General features: G+C 41.4%; 1 pseudogene; it reads left to right on the top strand.

Moving 5' to 3' along the window:
• Positions 1-11,664: 11,664 nt before the first annotated feature.
• Positions 11,665-15,592, top strand: LOC105069976 (olfactory receptor 1L8-like; annotated as a pseudogene).
• The last annotated feature ends 647 nt before the right edge of the window (positions 15,593-16,239 follow it).

Here is a 16,239-nt window from a genome sequence, read left to right as displayed (position 1 = left end):
AATTGCATTTTAAATGCTTAAGGAATCTATGGCAAGGAAGTATAGACAACAGTCAGAGGTAAACGGAAGGAAATAATTAACAAGTGGACCATAATCAATTTTCATCCTCCAGAAAAACCTGAGGATTTGACTCTTGTTTGCACATCTTGCAACAGTAATTCAGAGAATGTATAGCAGTATATCAGATGTAAGATAAATTAGGATTCTGCTATGTAGTGAACCAGGATGCTGTGTCTTTAGCGGGATTGGTTATTGGGTAACCAGTAATCGACAAAGGGCAGCTGCACAGAAAAGAAGGACCTAAAAATACATCCCGGAGAGGGCTACATGATCATTAAGATATGAAAGCCAGAGAGACCCCAGACCTGGTGCAATTCTTGACCTGTGGGAGCCTGGCTTGACTCTCACGACCATTCACATTCTCCTAGGAGATTTTTCTGGATGTACGAAGATGCACAGAAGATAAACAAGACTTCCACAGTGTTATTGCAGTACGTGTTGTGTAGCTCCTCATTTATCTTACTGTGAAGTCATGTTTATTGATGCTGAGTGAAGCCTGTTGTGGCTCACAAATTTGACACCCGGTCCCTATCTAAGACTCAGCCTTCACGGTCAAGCAGAATAGGCATTGCAATACTAAAATCTGAAAGAGTTGTTACAATAAAGGAAAGTTAGAGCCCAATCTCACTCATGAACATCCCAAACAAAACACTAGCAGATAAAATACAACAATATACAAAAATTAAAGTATTTCATGGCATGTAGGATTTCTTTCAATACGGCATTATTGTTTAAACAGTCTAAATCAATACTGTAATTCACTGCATTAATAGAATAAAGGATAAAATCATATTAGTATAACAAATGTAGATGTAACTTTTGATGAAATTTAGCATTAATTTATAATTTAACAAAAACAAATAAAAACTTAGCAAACTAGGGGGAAAAGAACACTTACTTTATTTGATAAAGAGTAGTTTACAAAAATTATAGCAAACATCACATTTAAAGATAAAACAGGTAATGCTTTCTTGCTGAGATTTGGAATGAGACAAGAATTCCCACTATTACAATTTCTATATTGGAATTTCTAGTCAATACAGTAAGGCAAAAAAAAAACAAAAACAAAAGGCATAAAGATTTGAGAGCAAGACATAACCATTTATTCACAGATACCACTGTTATAAATTCATTAAATCTAAAAAATTTTATACATAAATCATTATAATTAATGTGAGTTTAGCAAAGTTCCTGGATACAAAATCACTGTACAAAAATAGATTGTTTTTCCATAAAGCTACAAAAACATGATTTTTTTAAAAAGAAGATCTTATTTAAATTACATGAAAAATGAGACAAATCTAATGATTTACCTAGAGATAAATCAGATGAAGATATGGAGGATCTCTATACAGACAATTATAAAACATGATTGAATAAAATTTAGTAAGACAAATGAATGGAAGGACATACAGAAATTCGCAGATTAGAACATGGGTTATTTTATGGAATACTGCCATTATCTATTTTACAAGGAAGAAGTTACAGAACAGTACAAAAGCATGGTTTCATATTTGTGTTTGTACTTATTTGTGTATAAATGGAATAGTTCTTTGGAACTGGGAGGGGAGAATTTTACTAACTAAACATCTGAATTATTTGAATATTCTACAATGAGCATACACTACTTCTGAAACTTAAACACAGTACTACAAAAAGAAAGTTCCACAAATGACAAATGCCGGAGAGGCTGTGGAGAAAAGGGAACCCTCCTACACTGCTGGTGGGAATGCAGGTTGGTGCAGCCACTGTGGAAAACAGTATGGAGATTCCTCAAAAGACTAGGAATAGACTTACTGTATGACCCAGGAATCCCGCTCCTGGGCATATATCCAGAAGGAACCCTACTTCAAAATGACACCTGCACCCCAATGTTCATAGCAGCACTATTTACAATAGCCAAGACATGGAAACAGACTAAATGTCCATCAACAGGTGACTGGATAAAGAAGATGTGGTATATTTATACAATGCAATACTACTCAGCCATAAAAACCGACGACATAATGCCATTTGCAGCAACATGGATGCTCCTGGAGAATGTCATTCTAAGTGAAGTAAGCCAGAAAGAGAAAGAAAAATGCCATATGAGATCGCTCACGTGTGGAATCTAAAAAAAAAAAAAAGCACACACAAAGCATAAATCCAAAACAGAAATAGATTCACAGACATAGAATATAAACTTGTGGTTGCCAAGGGGGCAGGGGTGGGAAGAGACAGACTGGGATTTCAAAATGTAGAATAGATAAACAAGATTATACTGTACAGCACAGGGAAATATACACAAGATCTTATGGTAGCTCACAGAGAAAAAAATGTGGCAATGAATATATATATGTTCGTGTGTAACTGAAAAATTGTGCTGTACACTGGAATTTGACACAACATTGTAAAATGATTATAAATCAATAAAAAAAAAGTTAAAAAAAAAAAAAAGTTCCAGGCTAAAATGACAGTGGTCCTGTTCTTTGGCAAAGAAATTTGGTGGCTTCGAGCATTGAGTTAGAACAGACATCAGATTCCCCTTCTATGGGAGGCTTGGATTTATCAGGGGAATGTTCCAGGCTCACATCCAAGCAGAAGTCAGTTAACCTCCTAAGCCGACAAGGGTGTTCTGACCCACTCCACAGGATCCCAGTCGCATTAACTAGATTTTCAAAGACCCCTCAACCTCCCCAGTCAGATCTCAGTCCTAGCCTTGCATGGCTGACGGTGAATGCTAATTGCTCAGCCCTTACTAGACATTCAGAAGAGTGGTCCTCTGGGCACTTGCTAATGCAGAACTCATCACCACTAACATGACTATTAAAACCAAATGGAGGTGTTCGCAGCCGCCGCCGCGCCGCTGTCGCTCTCCAACGCCAGCGCTGCCTCTAGATTGCCGAGCTCCAACCGAAGGAGAAAGAGGGTAAGTAAGGAGGTCTCTATACCACGGCTGGTATAAAGCAGACCGCCGGCAAAGCACCGAGGAAGAACCTGGCTACAAAAGCCTCTCGCAAGAGTGCGCCCTCTACTGGAGGGGTGAAGAAACCTCATCGTTACAGGCCTGGTACCGTGGCACTCCGTGAAATTAGACATTATCAGAAGTCCACTGAACTTCTGATTCGCAAACTTCCCTTCCAGCGTCTGGTGCGGGAAATTGCTCAGGACTTCAAAACAGATCTGCGCTTCCAGAGTGCAGCTCTTGGTGCTTTGCAGGCGGCAAGTAAGGCCTGTCTGGCCTTTTTGAAGACACCAACCTGTGTGCTATCCATGCCAAAAGTGTAACGATTATGCCAAAAGACATCCAGCTAGCACGCCGCATACGTGGAGAACGTGCTTAAGAATCCACTATGATGGAAACATTTCATTCTTTAAAAAAAAAATCTCTTCCTGTTATTGGTATTTCTGAACGTTAGATTTTTTTTTCCCATGGGGTCAAAAGGTGCCTAAGTATATGATTGCAAGTGGAAAAATAGGGGACAGAAATCAGGTATTGGCAGTTTTTCCATTTTAATTTGTGTGTGAATTTTAATATGCGGGGACATAAAGCATTAATGCAAGTCAAAATGTTTCAGTGAGCAAGTTTCAGCAGTTCAACTTTATAACAATTATAAATAAACCTGTTAAATTTTTCTGGACAATGCCAGCATTTGGATTTTTTTCAAACAAGTAAATTTCTTATTGATGGCAACTAAATGGTGTTTGTAGCATTTTTATCATACAGTAGATTCCATCCATTCACTATACTTTTCTGAGTTGTCCTACATGTGAGTACGTGTTTTTAATGTTGTCTGTCTTCTATGCTGTTCCTGTAAGTTTGCTATTAAAATACATTAAAGTATATATATATATAAAAAAAAAACTAATGGAGATTCATGGAGTACTTCCTGAGCATCAGTCCTCTGCATAGATGGTTCAGTCTATCTTAAATCAAGGATCATTGTGAGAATCTAACTATATTGATGTATATCATCCCCCAGGGGAAAAAAAAGCACTTTTCTACCTACATATAAAATGTACGTGCCTCGTCAGAGAGTACCCAGTCTCCTCTAGGCCATCCAACTGCTCTAGGAAAGTCAGGGGTGTCTGTAAATTAAGAACTACTGTCCATAAGAAAATACTAATGTTGAAATAAACCAGGCTATCAGCAAGCAGACTACATGCAAATACTACAGATCCCCTAGGATCACTGGGACTCAATTAGATCTTGGCAGATTGCCCCCTAGGCCTCCTCTGAGGACCTTCAGAAGACTTGAGAAGAATGTTTCCTCTGAGGACCTTGTTGGAAAGGCTTGGCTTTGCATTTCACAGCAATCTCTTCATGAAAATCCATAGATGTTTCTCTCAGATCACAGAGCCAGAATGAGTAGGGTATGTCCTAAATCATCAATTTGTTTTTACCTCTTGGACGCTGAGAATCATTGAGATGCTCTTTGCACCTTCTTCACCTTGGTCATTCATGAACTCCGAATCACATGCGCTTCTAACAAAGGCATCAGAACTTCCTCCTGATTTTGTACACTCGCCTCACACTCGCCATCACCTTTTTCCTACACGTCACTTTTTTTGCTTCTTGTTCTTCAGTGATTTTTTAAATTTTATCCTGTGTTGTATCTATCTTTCTAAACAACCCATTCTTTTTAGAAGAAAATAAAGTGGAAAAAAAAAAAAAAAAGAAAAAGAAAGGAAAGGGAAGGAAGGGAGGAGGGGGAGGAGAGAGGAAGCCAAAAAAAAAAAAAAAAATGAGGAGTGGAAGGAAGTCATCTAGCCAGCCAGGCACTTGATTAGGTCTTTTCACGTGACTCTCTAAAACTTAGGAACCCCAAAATATACATGAACAGAATGTCTAGTCTCCCCCCGACCATGCCTCAAGCTCTGGTGATATGTACAGAAGTCCTTGGGGTGCTTCCCAGCAACCAAAGGGCCAGGTCTGCCTCCCCCTCCTTGGCCCAAAAGCCAGAAGCGCTCCCCGGAGGACAGATGAGTCCATCTCAGCTAACAGAGGCCAACAGCTGGAGGAGCTGCTGGGCTACCATGGCAACTGAGACTAGAACAATACTAACCGCCATCCCAATTTTAATATTCTTCCGACTCCATATTGATAATCCACACTGAGGAGCTCGTGACATCACCTGTATCGCTGGACCCCAAAGAGGCTACCTCATAAACCAACCTGGAACTCTGACCTCACTTCCTCGCTTGTCCCTGGACTGATATTCACACGCGCGCGCACACACACACACACACACACACACACACACACACACACAAACACACACACCCCACACATTTTTCCATCACCTGAAAACTGTTGTCCCCCCATATTAATCTACCTCATATCTTAAAAAACAAACAAAATAATAATTCCCCTCTCACGACATCCCTGTTTTCCACAATGCCCAGCAGCGTTCCTCAACCCTTGGTCCCCTACAAACGGGGAAGCTGAGTCACACCAGTGAGACACGACCATGCATCCAAGGAGGCTCTTGGAATAGTCTCAACACCATGTAAGTGGCACCCAACACTCTCCAACCCCTTGGGCTTTGCGTCTCTGCCTAAACTTGGGAGATGGCACAGAGCAGAATTCCCCGGGGGAGTAGCTGGGAGACACAGCACCCGTTCCACAGAGACAGGGGCCCCAAAGAGGCCCGGTGAAGGGACCTTCAACCATTAAGGGCTGGGAGAGTCCTCAGCGGCTCTGGGTAGCTCTGTCTTCTGAAACGAGGAGTCAGGATGCAGCTGGGGTCCAGAGGTGGGGAATGAGAAAGGATTTGAAACAGTGTCAGGAAACTGATACCCTGCTGTTCACCATGCTTGACACGGTTTCCTCTAGCAGAGGTGAGGGAGGGATGTAAGGAGGCTGGAAACCTTTAGCTGAAGTGTGGATTCTGAATAAATTTGCCAACATGGCATGGGAAAGTCTTCCACATCTGGACAGACAGCTTCAGGGAGAAAACATCTGGACATAGGAAGCAACCGGGACTAAACAGTCCCCGTTTTCCATCCGCGCCAACCAGGTACGCCTTCCTCCCTGCCCGCCAGCTGAGAACAGTGAGTTCCAAAGTGGCCATGCATCAGATTTATCAAAAACTTTTTGAGTGTTTTGATAAGATAGCAATGAATCAGGAAAAGGTTATCCATGTGTTATTGTGAAAATTAACCTGACGAAATCCAGCGCTATCTCTGTATACAAAAAGGAGTGAGTGACCGCGATGACTCAGCCTCCGGTTCTCACATGTTTGGGTAACTTAAGTGCAGAGCAGGCAGACTTCCAACATTTCACCACGACTGGTTACTTACTTTACCAAAATATTTCTCTCTGCCTCATAGTCTAAATAGCTAACTTTGAGGGTGAGAGTGCTGACCACTTGCCAGACGTTGGACTTTCACGTGAGTTCACTGAGTCCTCCCGACCACTCTAAGGGATGGGGAACCCCATTATCCCAGCTTTACTGGTGGAAAGACCATGTCCGCAGAGAGCTTAAGCAGCTTGCCCTAGACCACTTAGCTGGTAAGGACAGGACCCCGTACCTAGAAAGTGGGCCAGAGCCCATGCTCTCAGCCGCCTTGGCCCCCAAAAGGGCAAAGCATCCTCTCTCTCCAGGGAGAAGCCAAGATGCTTGCGTTCCGGTCTTGGTTCAGACAATAAAAATGTTGTGATCATCAGGTCCTTCCACCCACCAGGCCCCAATTTAAAATGAGGGGGTTGGACTGCATGATCGCTAAGAGTTTCTCCAGCTCAGAGCCCCTGGATATCTGTTTGAAAGCTGAAGCAATGAGAACTCAGGGGGCGCCTTCCAGGAGAGAAGGCATGGCTACTTCTGCCTGGACTCTGCTCCACCCGCACGCTGTGAATTCAATGGAATGCCACTCTAAAGACGGTGACCTGAGGTCCACTGTATTTCTTCCTTGCATCTGTTCAGAATCCTAAATGACCATCCAGGCATTCTTTCATTTTACAAATATTTATCCAGGCAGCACGCCAGGCGGGTGGTGTCACAGGACCAGACATAGTCCTCATCCTCGCGCAGCTCGAGTGGGGAAAGCAGTTTTGTAAGCACTAAGATTCACTTCTGTAGTGTGTTTGCGAAAGGATGCCCGATCCAGAACTGGTGGAAGAAAGGCAGGCCAGGCTTCCAAAAGGATGGGGGGTCTGCTCTTAGTGCCCACTGATCACCAGAGCTAACAAACAGGGGGAATGAGCACTTCAAACCGACAGAACAGTAAGTCCCCAAGGCAAGAAGCAGCAAAAAAAATGCTGGCATGAAAGAAAGCAGGGAGGGAGGCAAGAAAATAGGCCCGTCACAGGAAGCTCAGGAAGACACAGGAAGAAACTGGCCTTTTGTTTGTGGGTAACAAGGAGGCTTATGCAGCAGGAAAGAGACTGCTACTGAATTGTGTTCCCCCAGAAAGACCCATTGGAGTCCTCAGGACCTCAGAATGTGACCTTCTTTGGAGACAGAGTCTTGACAGAGGTAAGCGAGTTAAAATGAGTATGAGCCTTAATCCAACATGACTGGTGTGCTCATAAAAGGGGGATTTTTTTAAACACAAAACCACACATGCATAATGGAAGAGGATGGGAAGAGACCCAGGGCCAAGACCGCCATGTACAAACCTACTAGAGAGACACGGAACAGACCCTTCCCTCACACCCTCAGAAGGAACCAACCTTGCTGACACTTGGGGGTGGTTTGGGTTTTTTGTTTTTTGGTTTTTTTTGCTTTTTGCTTTATTTTTTTATTGACGTAAAGTCAGTTTACAATGTTGTGTTACTTTGTGGTGTACAATATAGTGATTCAGTTATAGATATATATTCCTTTCCATATTCTCTTTCATTATAGACTATTATGAGATATAGAATATAGTTCTCTGTGCTGTACAGTAGGACCTTGTTGTTTATCTATTGTATATATAGTAGTTGGTATCTGCAAAGTCTGAATTCCCAATTTATCCCTCCACCACCCCCACCCTTTCTCCCCTGGTAACCGTGTTTGTTTTCTATGCCTATGAGTCTGTTTCTGTTTTGTAAATAAGTTCATTTGTGTCATTTTTTTTATTCCACATATAAGTGATATCATATAGTATTTTTCTTTCTCTTTCTGGCTTACTTCACTTAGAACGATGATCTCCAGGTCCATCTATGTTGCTTAAATGGCATTATTTTATTCTTTTTTATGTCTGAGTAGTGTTCCATTGTATATATAAACCATAACTTCTTTATCTATTCATCTGTTGATGAAAATTTAGGTTGTTTGCATGTCTTGGCTATTGTAAACAGTGTTGCTATGAACATTGGGGTGCATATATCTTTTCAAATTAGAGTTGTTTTATCCATTTTTAAGGCAAAAGTTCAACTCTGCAGTCCAGATATTACCCCAGTCTTTCATTTGCAGCAAAATCTTTAATTCTCTGAGTTACTATATCAGAAAATGACAGCGCCGTGATTCACTTCAAATAGCTGGACAATCTCCATGGATGGACCTGGAAACTGTCATTCTAAGTGAATTAAGCCAGAAAGAGAAAGAAAAATACTATATGATATCACTCATATGTGGAATCCAAAAAGAAAAAGACACAAATGAACTTATTTACAAAACAGAAACAGACTCACAGACATAGAAAACAAACTTACGGTTACCAGGAGGGAAATGGAATAGGAAGGGATAAATTAGGAGTTTGAGATTTGCAGATTCTAACTACTATATATAAAATAGATAAACAAAAAGTTTATGCTGTATAGCACAGGGAACTATGTTCAATATCTTGTAGTAACCTATAATGAAAAAGAACATGAAAATGAATATATGTATGTATATGTATAACTGAAACATTATGCTGTGCACCAGAAATTGACACAACATTGTAAGCTGACTATACTTCAATTAAAAAAAAAAAAAAGAGCCAGTGTAGGATGGAACCTGACACGTTTGAGGGACAGGATGAAGGCGCTGGGGAGAGTAGGCATGAGGTGAGGCTGGAGGGGACTAGGAGCTCAGCACACGTTAAATGAATGGAGACTTTCCGCTGGGTTGAGTCATGTCCCCCCGACATTTATATTCATCCAGAACTTAAGAATGTGACCTTATTTGGCGATAGGGTCTTTGTAGATGTAATCAAGTTAAGATGAGGTCAGGTTGGCCCTAATCCAAAGGCTGGTATCCTAATAAGAAGAGGGGAATTTGGACACAGACATAGAAAGGAGAAGGCCACATGAGGATGCAGAGGAAACATGGGAAGACAGGAGCGGAGGTTGAAGTGATGCAATCTCCAAGCCAAGGAACACCAGTGATTGCCTGCGACCACCAGAAGCTAGAATCTGGAGCAGAACCTCCCTCAGAGTCTCCAGAAGGAATCAACCCTGCCAACACCTTGGTTTTGGACTTCCAATGTGAGAAAATGCATTTCTATTATTTTAAGTCACTCAGTTTGTGGTGCTTTGTTAAAGCAGCCCTGGGAAGACAGACAGTCACAGACTTTTAACCTAGAAAGTTAGGTGATTGAAGTTTTATTGCTAAAAGATCACTCTGGGTGCAGAAGGGGTGGGGAAGGAGGTGTCAAGAGAAGACATGGGAGCCAAATATATCATTCAGCTGACACTGGAATGATTTCCGTGGGAAATGATGGCTTTCAACAGAGTGCTGGTGGGAGAGATGCAAAGAGTTGCAAGATTCATGAGATATCTAGGAGGCAAAACCATGGAGATCCTTGAAGAAACAAAGCCCATGCTGGTGGGTGCCAGATAGAATGGAAAAAATGGGAAAAGCATTGATTCCAGCAACAACCCCCCACCATGCTTCTGGCCATAGCCTCCTCTGTTCTCATAGCCTAAGTCCTTTCCCGTCTCTGCATGTAGTCTAGCTCCGCCTTTCTTTCCTCCACGGCTAGTTTCTTCTCCATCAAACACTTCCCAGTCATCCCCCTGACATATATCATGTTTGTAGTTTACAAACTGCTTTCACACACCTGTTCCCCACTCTTATCTTGAGAGCAGATTTTATTTTGTCTTATGCATGGGGAAAAGAGAAACTCAGAGCGGTGAAAGGGTTTTGCCAAAGACAAATTGTGAGTAGATAGTGGAGTCAAGATTTGAACCCACGCCTTCTGTCTCTACATCCTGAATGTTTCCTTCTGCCCTGCCACAGCTCTGCAGAAATACAGCCCCCGGTCCACACGAGGCTTGTGAGAGGTCCTGTCTTTGGCAATCACAGTAAGGGACTACGTGCAACGCTGATTTTCCAAGCCTGTCGGTCACCGGACTAAAGATGTCAAGGTGGAAAATTCCACAGTGGAAAACAAACATCCCTGCACTTTTGTTTCTGGTGTAAGCTTCTGAAGCTTTACGAAAGCATTTTGTGTTTAAGACCAGCCTGATTGGGACCCGAGCTCTGGACCTTCCGGGCTGTGTGATCTTGAGAAAACCACTTAACACCTTTAACCTCAAATTTCTTTTCTGTTAAAAGGGAATGTTGTTGACAGCCAGATCAGAGACTTGTCTTGAGTAATATACATAAAGCCTGTAGCTCAGTTTCTAACTTATAGTAAGTTTCAATATATCTTAGGCATAATTATTATTTGCCTTAAAAGCATACTCATTTTCAAATCATACAGAGCACGAATAAATATTTCTCCTACAAAGTCTCACAAACTCAGGTGAAGAGTGGTCAAACAATGAAAGCTATAAAGGCCTTGGGATTGTGCAAAGAAATAGAGAATAATTGTTTTCAAGAGCATTCAGGAAGCCTGACAGAGAAGAGGATTTGGGCAGGAAGTAAAGGAAGAAGTGAGGCAAGCGATGGAGGAGAGGATGTGGAGTAGGGAGGTGTTTACTGTCCCAGATTACAGACGAGGACACCAAGAATCAAAGATGTTAGGTGGAGACCATACAGCCAGAAGGTGAAGGGGCTAATTTCAAAATGTGTGCTCTTGGCAGAGGTACCACACAAGGCTTGTTGTTTTCCAGTGTGTCTGTCACTACGCCTATAGCACCGTGTTGCAATTATTTGTTTAAAAGTTTGTCTTCCCCACCCAACTTTTACCACCTTATGAATAGGAGCTTAAGAAGAATCACTCATCTTTATAATCTCAGTGTTGGGCTCCTAATACAATGGTGTTGCATAATTGTGAGAGCATAAATCCCCAACATCTAGGACAATTTTAATACACAGGTTCATATATAATATAGCTTTTTTAAAACCAGGTTTGAATGAAAATATTCCCTCTGAAAGGGGGACTATAAACACTGTGTGCCTGTGTCAGCATGCACCTTATTTGCCTGATTCACTTGGTCGTTTGTTTTTGTTTGTTTGTTTGTTTTGTTTTGTTTGCAAGGACAGTAGAGAGATGAGCTTCAGCCTGACATATCTATTAAGTATTTGGGGGAAACTAGAGAAATACGCATCACTGAAGTCTACCTGGGATTCTTTCTGAAGGGAAATCCACTCTCTGATGTCCTTGCATTTAACACAAGCTAAACTCTTTTATTGTTCAACTCATTTTTGTGGGAAGGGAAGACAAAATTGTGGACCATCTATAGGAATCCTAAGAGAGATAGGAATAAATTGAAACTTGTTGAATTGAAAAATCTAGAGTCTTTCTATATTTGTTGGCCTATGCAGGACCATGGAGAGGGTCAACTGAACGAGCAGTGTCTCCGAGTTCATCCTCCTGGGACTCTCCTCCCGGCCGGAGGACCAGAAGCCACTCTTTGCCCTGTTCTTCATCATGTATGTGGTTACCATGGTGGGAAACTTGCTTATCATCTTGGCTATCCGCTCTGACACTCAGCTCCAGACACCCATGTATTTTTTCCTTAGCATTTTGTCTTTTATTGATGTTTGCTATACAACAGCCATCGTCCCCAAAATGCTGATGAACTTTCTGTCAAAGAAGAAGACCATCTCTTATGCTGCATGTATGACCCACATGTATTTCTTCTTGGCTTTTGCCAACACAGAAAGTTACCTCCTGGCAGCCATGGCCATTGACCGCTATGTGGCCATTTGTGACCCCTTCCAGTATGTCACTGCCATGAGCCACCATCGTTGTGTTCTGTTGGTGGCCTTCTCCTGCTCCATCTCTCACCTCCATTCTCTCTTACTGGTTCTCCTGATAAATTGTCTTCTCTTTTGTGACTCTAACGTCATTCACCACTTCCTCTGTGACATCAACCCTCTGCTGAAATTATCCTGCTCCTCCACGTTTGTCAGTGAAATTGTAATTAACACAGAAGGGCTGATCACTTTGATGACCCCATTATATGTGTTATCATCTCTTACCTACGAATCCTCGTTGCTGTTCTGAAGATCCCGTCAGCTGCTGGGAAGCATAAGGCTTTCTCTACCTGTGGCTCCCACCTCACCATGGTGACCCTCTTTTATGGAAGCATTATTTATGTTTATTTCCGACCCCTGTCCACTTACACCATCAAGGATCGGGTGGCCACAGTCATCTACACAGTTTTGTCCTCTATGCTGAACCCTTTCATCTACAGCCTGAGGAACAAAGACATGAAGCGGGGCCTGAGGAGGCTGATGAGCAGGAGGATGTCCTAGCCAGCACCTCCGTGGCCATGCTCATCAATGAGTCTTCTCCTGTGGGTCCTCATTCCTGATGCTTCCTGGTGTGTATATCAAGCTAATAGCAGTTAGCACACCTAAGCCAAGAGTTCATAAGAAATGGTGTAGATGACAAGATTAGAATATTGTACCCAGTCTTATTTATTTATAATACAATGAAATATATATATTGGTGAAATATATATATATATCTCCACCAATCAAGGCCACTTTATTAGGGCCCCCTGGTTGGCCTAGAGTTTTTGCACCCATTCCTCATTCCCCTTCCCATTCTCTTTCCTCATTCACTCCTTCCAAGTGAATGAAAACTAATATTTTTCACTTTTTCTTGACCAAATTTCTCCTTGTTCAATAAGTCTGAGTTCCCAGTATCTTAACATATTTTAAGAAAGAACTGCGATCAGCTACTCAATTTGCAGCAGTTTCAACGTCTGTGCAATTGCTTGAGTTGTTAGTACATCCTTGTGTGTGTGCATGCATGCATGTGAGTGTGTGTGTGTGTGTGTGTGTGTGTGTGTGTGTGTGTGTGCAGGTACATGCACATGTTGTCTTCCTATAGGATTAGGGTCTCCCAGGAGCAGGGACAATTTCTTGGCCACCAGGCAAAGAACAGATGGCATCTCCTCCTCTTCTGGAACCTCTCTCAGCACAGTATCCTGGGTCCTGAACACAGAATACTATCAAGAGTTTGTACTCAAAAGCTAATTGACTTAGCAACTCAAGTCCAGCACTCCAGGTGACCAGCCATATGCAGTAGAACTGAGGTCTACTTCTGTGTCTCTGCCTGGGTTTCCTTCCCTTTGTACCTCTGACAGGTCTTGGTCCATCACTCTTCCTGAGACTCTTTTTGGTGCCATTGACCCTAGAGGTATCCATAGTTCCAAAATTATTACTGCCCATCAATCTGCCTGTTTTGTAAAGAGGGTAGCTCATCTGTAATGAGATTTATTCTGAATGGCTTTTGAAGACAGAACTCAACTTAGTATGTTTAAAAGTTAGGAAGGTAATTCCTAGCAGAGCAAAAGGAAGAAATTGAAAAGTCAGAGTTATAGAAAGAAGAAATCCATCTTCACTAGAGAATGATATTGCACAGACAGTTCATACATCAGGCAGAAGTTCAACTAGATAACATGTAAGGTCACTTCCAATTTAGAGAAATTGCTTAATACTAAAGGGCTTCAGTTTCCCCATTTTCAAAACTGACAGCAATAATATTTTGTAATAAAGTCAATGTCCAGGTAACACAGACCTGAGAAAATGTTCTAGTTTTAGACATTTTGTTATAATTTTTGATGTTTAACATAAATGTTACTCTTTCAGTTATCTTGGGGAGATATTGATCCTGTGTCAAGAAATGAAAACAGATTGGGGTGGAAAAATTGATGTTATAAGTGAACGTGTGAAAGTAGCAATGTTAAACGTCATCATTTGGTGGGGGCACTTCTTTCCTTGTGTTGATCTTCCCTCCCATGTTAAGAGAGCTTAGTGGAATACCTTTGCTTTTTTTCACCCTATTATTGTTTCTACTCCAGGGAAGATGAGTCTCTTGTCTGACTGGTAAATTTGAGAAGCATCTACTTGGCATGTACATCAGGCAAATTTAAACAGGCAAGGAAGACTTTATTCAAGGCTATTGCAATAGAGGAGAGAGGCCAAAACACTTCCTAATTCAACTCTATTGAAAGAAAGATTGGGAGAGTTTTTAAGCACTGGGATGAGCTAGTATAAAAGTATTGGAGGACATTAGAGGGGATTCATAGGCCATATGTATTTCCTAGTTGGCATTTGCTGTCACATATCTTTATGACAGAAGGTAATTTTACAACGTGGAGCCAGGCACCCACAGACTGGGAGCTGGGGGCACTTTCTTCCTTGATGGTTACATTTCAAAGAGATGGTACCCAGGTCCTTGAGAAAGACATAGTTAGACTGTAAAACTGGCAAGAGGCTTTTTAAAAGATTTATAATTCAAAGAGGCAGAGAAAAGATTTAGAAGGAAAATTTTTCCAAGAAGAGGAAAGTCAAGGGTATAGAGACAGGAAGAAGCCTGTCCAATATTTAGTCAAGCTGAGCGAGACGGTAAGGCGGTCTGGGGTGATTATAACCTCTTGAGGAAGCCAGGAGGCTTCGAATGTGAAATACAAAAGTTTCAGTGCTCTTGGAACTGGGGCCATTCGTTTTAAGTGCAAACTGACCAAAGATAACATTCTCTTATGTCTTGAAGACAGATGGGCATATATAGAGGCCATGACTCATCAGAAAAATTAAACTATATGAAATATCTCCTCTTTCAGAAGGAAGAAAAACTTATGGTTCATTTAGAAAGATTGTTTACAAAAAGATGATTTATGCCCACCCTCAGGAGTAATTAGGAAAACACAAATCAAAATCACAATGAGTTGCTATTGTACACACAACAGGTGGACAAGGGAAAAATATTTCTGGCAGTTCTGAGTTTCAGTGAGTGTGAGGAACAATGAAAGTCTCTGACAGTGAACCTAGGAGTATAACTTGGTTTAGTCGCTTTGGAGAGCAAGTGCCCTTATTCTTCAATACTAAAATCAAGTGTGTACATAATTAGTGCAATGACAATTTGAGCTGTAGGCATAACACAATAGTTTCACCGCTTTAAAATTGCCCTGCATTTCACCTATTCATCACCAAAAAACAACAAAACAAAACAAAAACAAGAACAAAAATCCTCTGGCAACCACTGATCTTTTTAACTGTCTCTATAGTTTTACCTTTCCCAGAATGTCATATAGTTGGAATCATACAGTATGTAGCCTTTTCAGACTAACTTCTTTCACTTGGCAGTATGCTTTCAAGGTTCCTCTCTCTCTTTTTGTGAATTGATAGCCCATTTATTTTTATTGTTCAATAATATAAATAATGTTTCATTGTATAGATGTACCACAGTGTGATTGTTCATTCACCTATTGGTTGTTTTCAGTTTGGGGCAATTATGAATAAAGCTGCTGTAAGCATTCATGTGTAAGAAGCTTTTGTTTTTAATAGTGAAAAACTAGAAACAATCCAGTTGTTCATCAGCAGACAAATGGACAAAAAATTGTAGTATAGCCTTTTATATAAAATAGCCAGGAACTTACCTTAATGTGATTCTGAATGGGATCATTTCTTTAGCTTAAATCCACACCCACTGTACACTGTGAGGCACTGTTTTAAGCCCTTACATAGCAAGTATCTTGAAATATATTGAAAACCAAGTTGGCTTTGCTTTACGAAGCTAGAAGTGAGCCATCTAGGGATAAGCTGAGATCTGGGCCTGTACAAATTCATGCACCAAGTTCATGCCTCAGGTAATGCAATAGACTGCATGTTTATGTCCCCCCCAAAATTCATATGTTGAGATCCTAACCCCTAAGGTGATGGTATTTGGAGGTGGGATCTTTGGGAGAGAATTAGGTTATAAGGGTGAAGCTCTCATGAATGAGATTAGTGCCCTTTTAAAAGAGAGCCCAGAGATCTCCCTTCTTCCTTCTACTATGTGAAAACACAAGAAGACAGCTATCTATGAACCTGGAAGGCAGCCTTCACCAGAAACCAAGTAAGCCAGCACCTTGATCTTGGACTTCCCAGCCTCCAGAATGATGAGAAA

This window comes from Camelus bactrianus, chromosome 4 (assembly GCF_048773025.1).
Source record: "Camelus bactrianus isolate YW-2024 breed Bactrian camel chromosome 4, ASM4877302v1, whole genome shotgun sequence".
In the NCBI taxonomy this organism is placed as follows: Eukaryota; Metazoa; Chordata; class Mammalia; order Artiodactyla; family Camelidae; genus Camelus; species Camelus bactrianus.
Note: the sequence above shows the minus strand (reverse complement) of the source record. Positions and strands in the feature narration are given on the sequence as shown.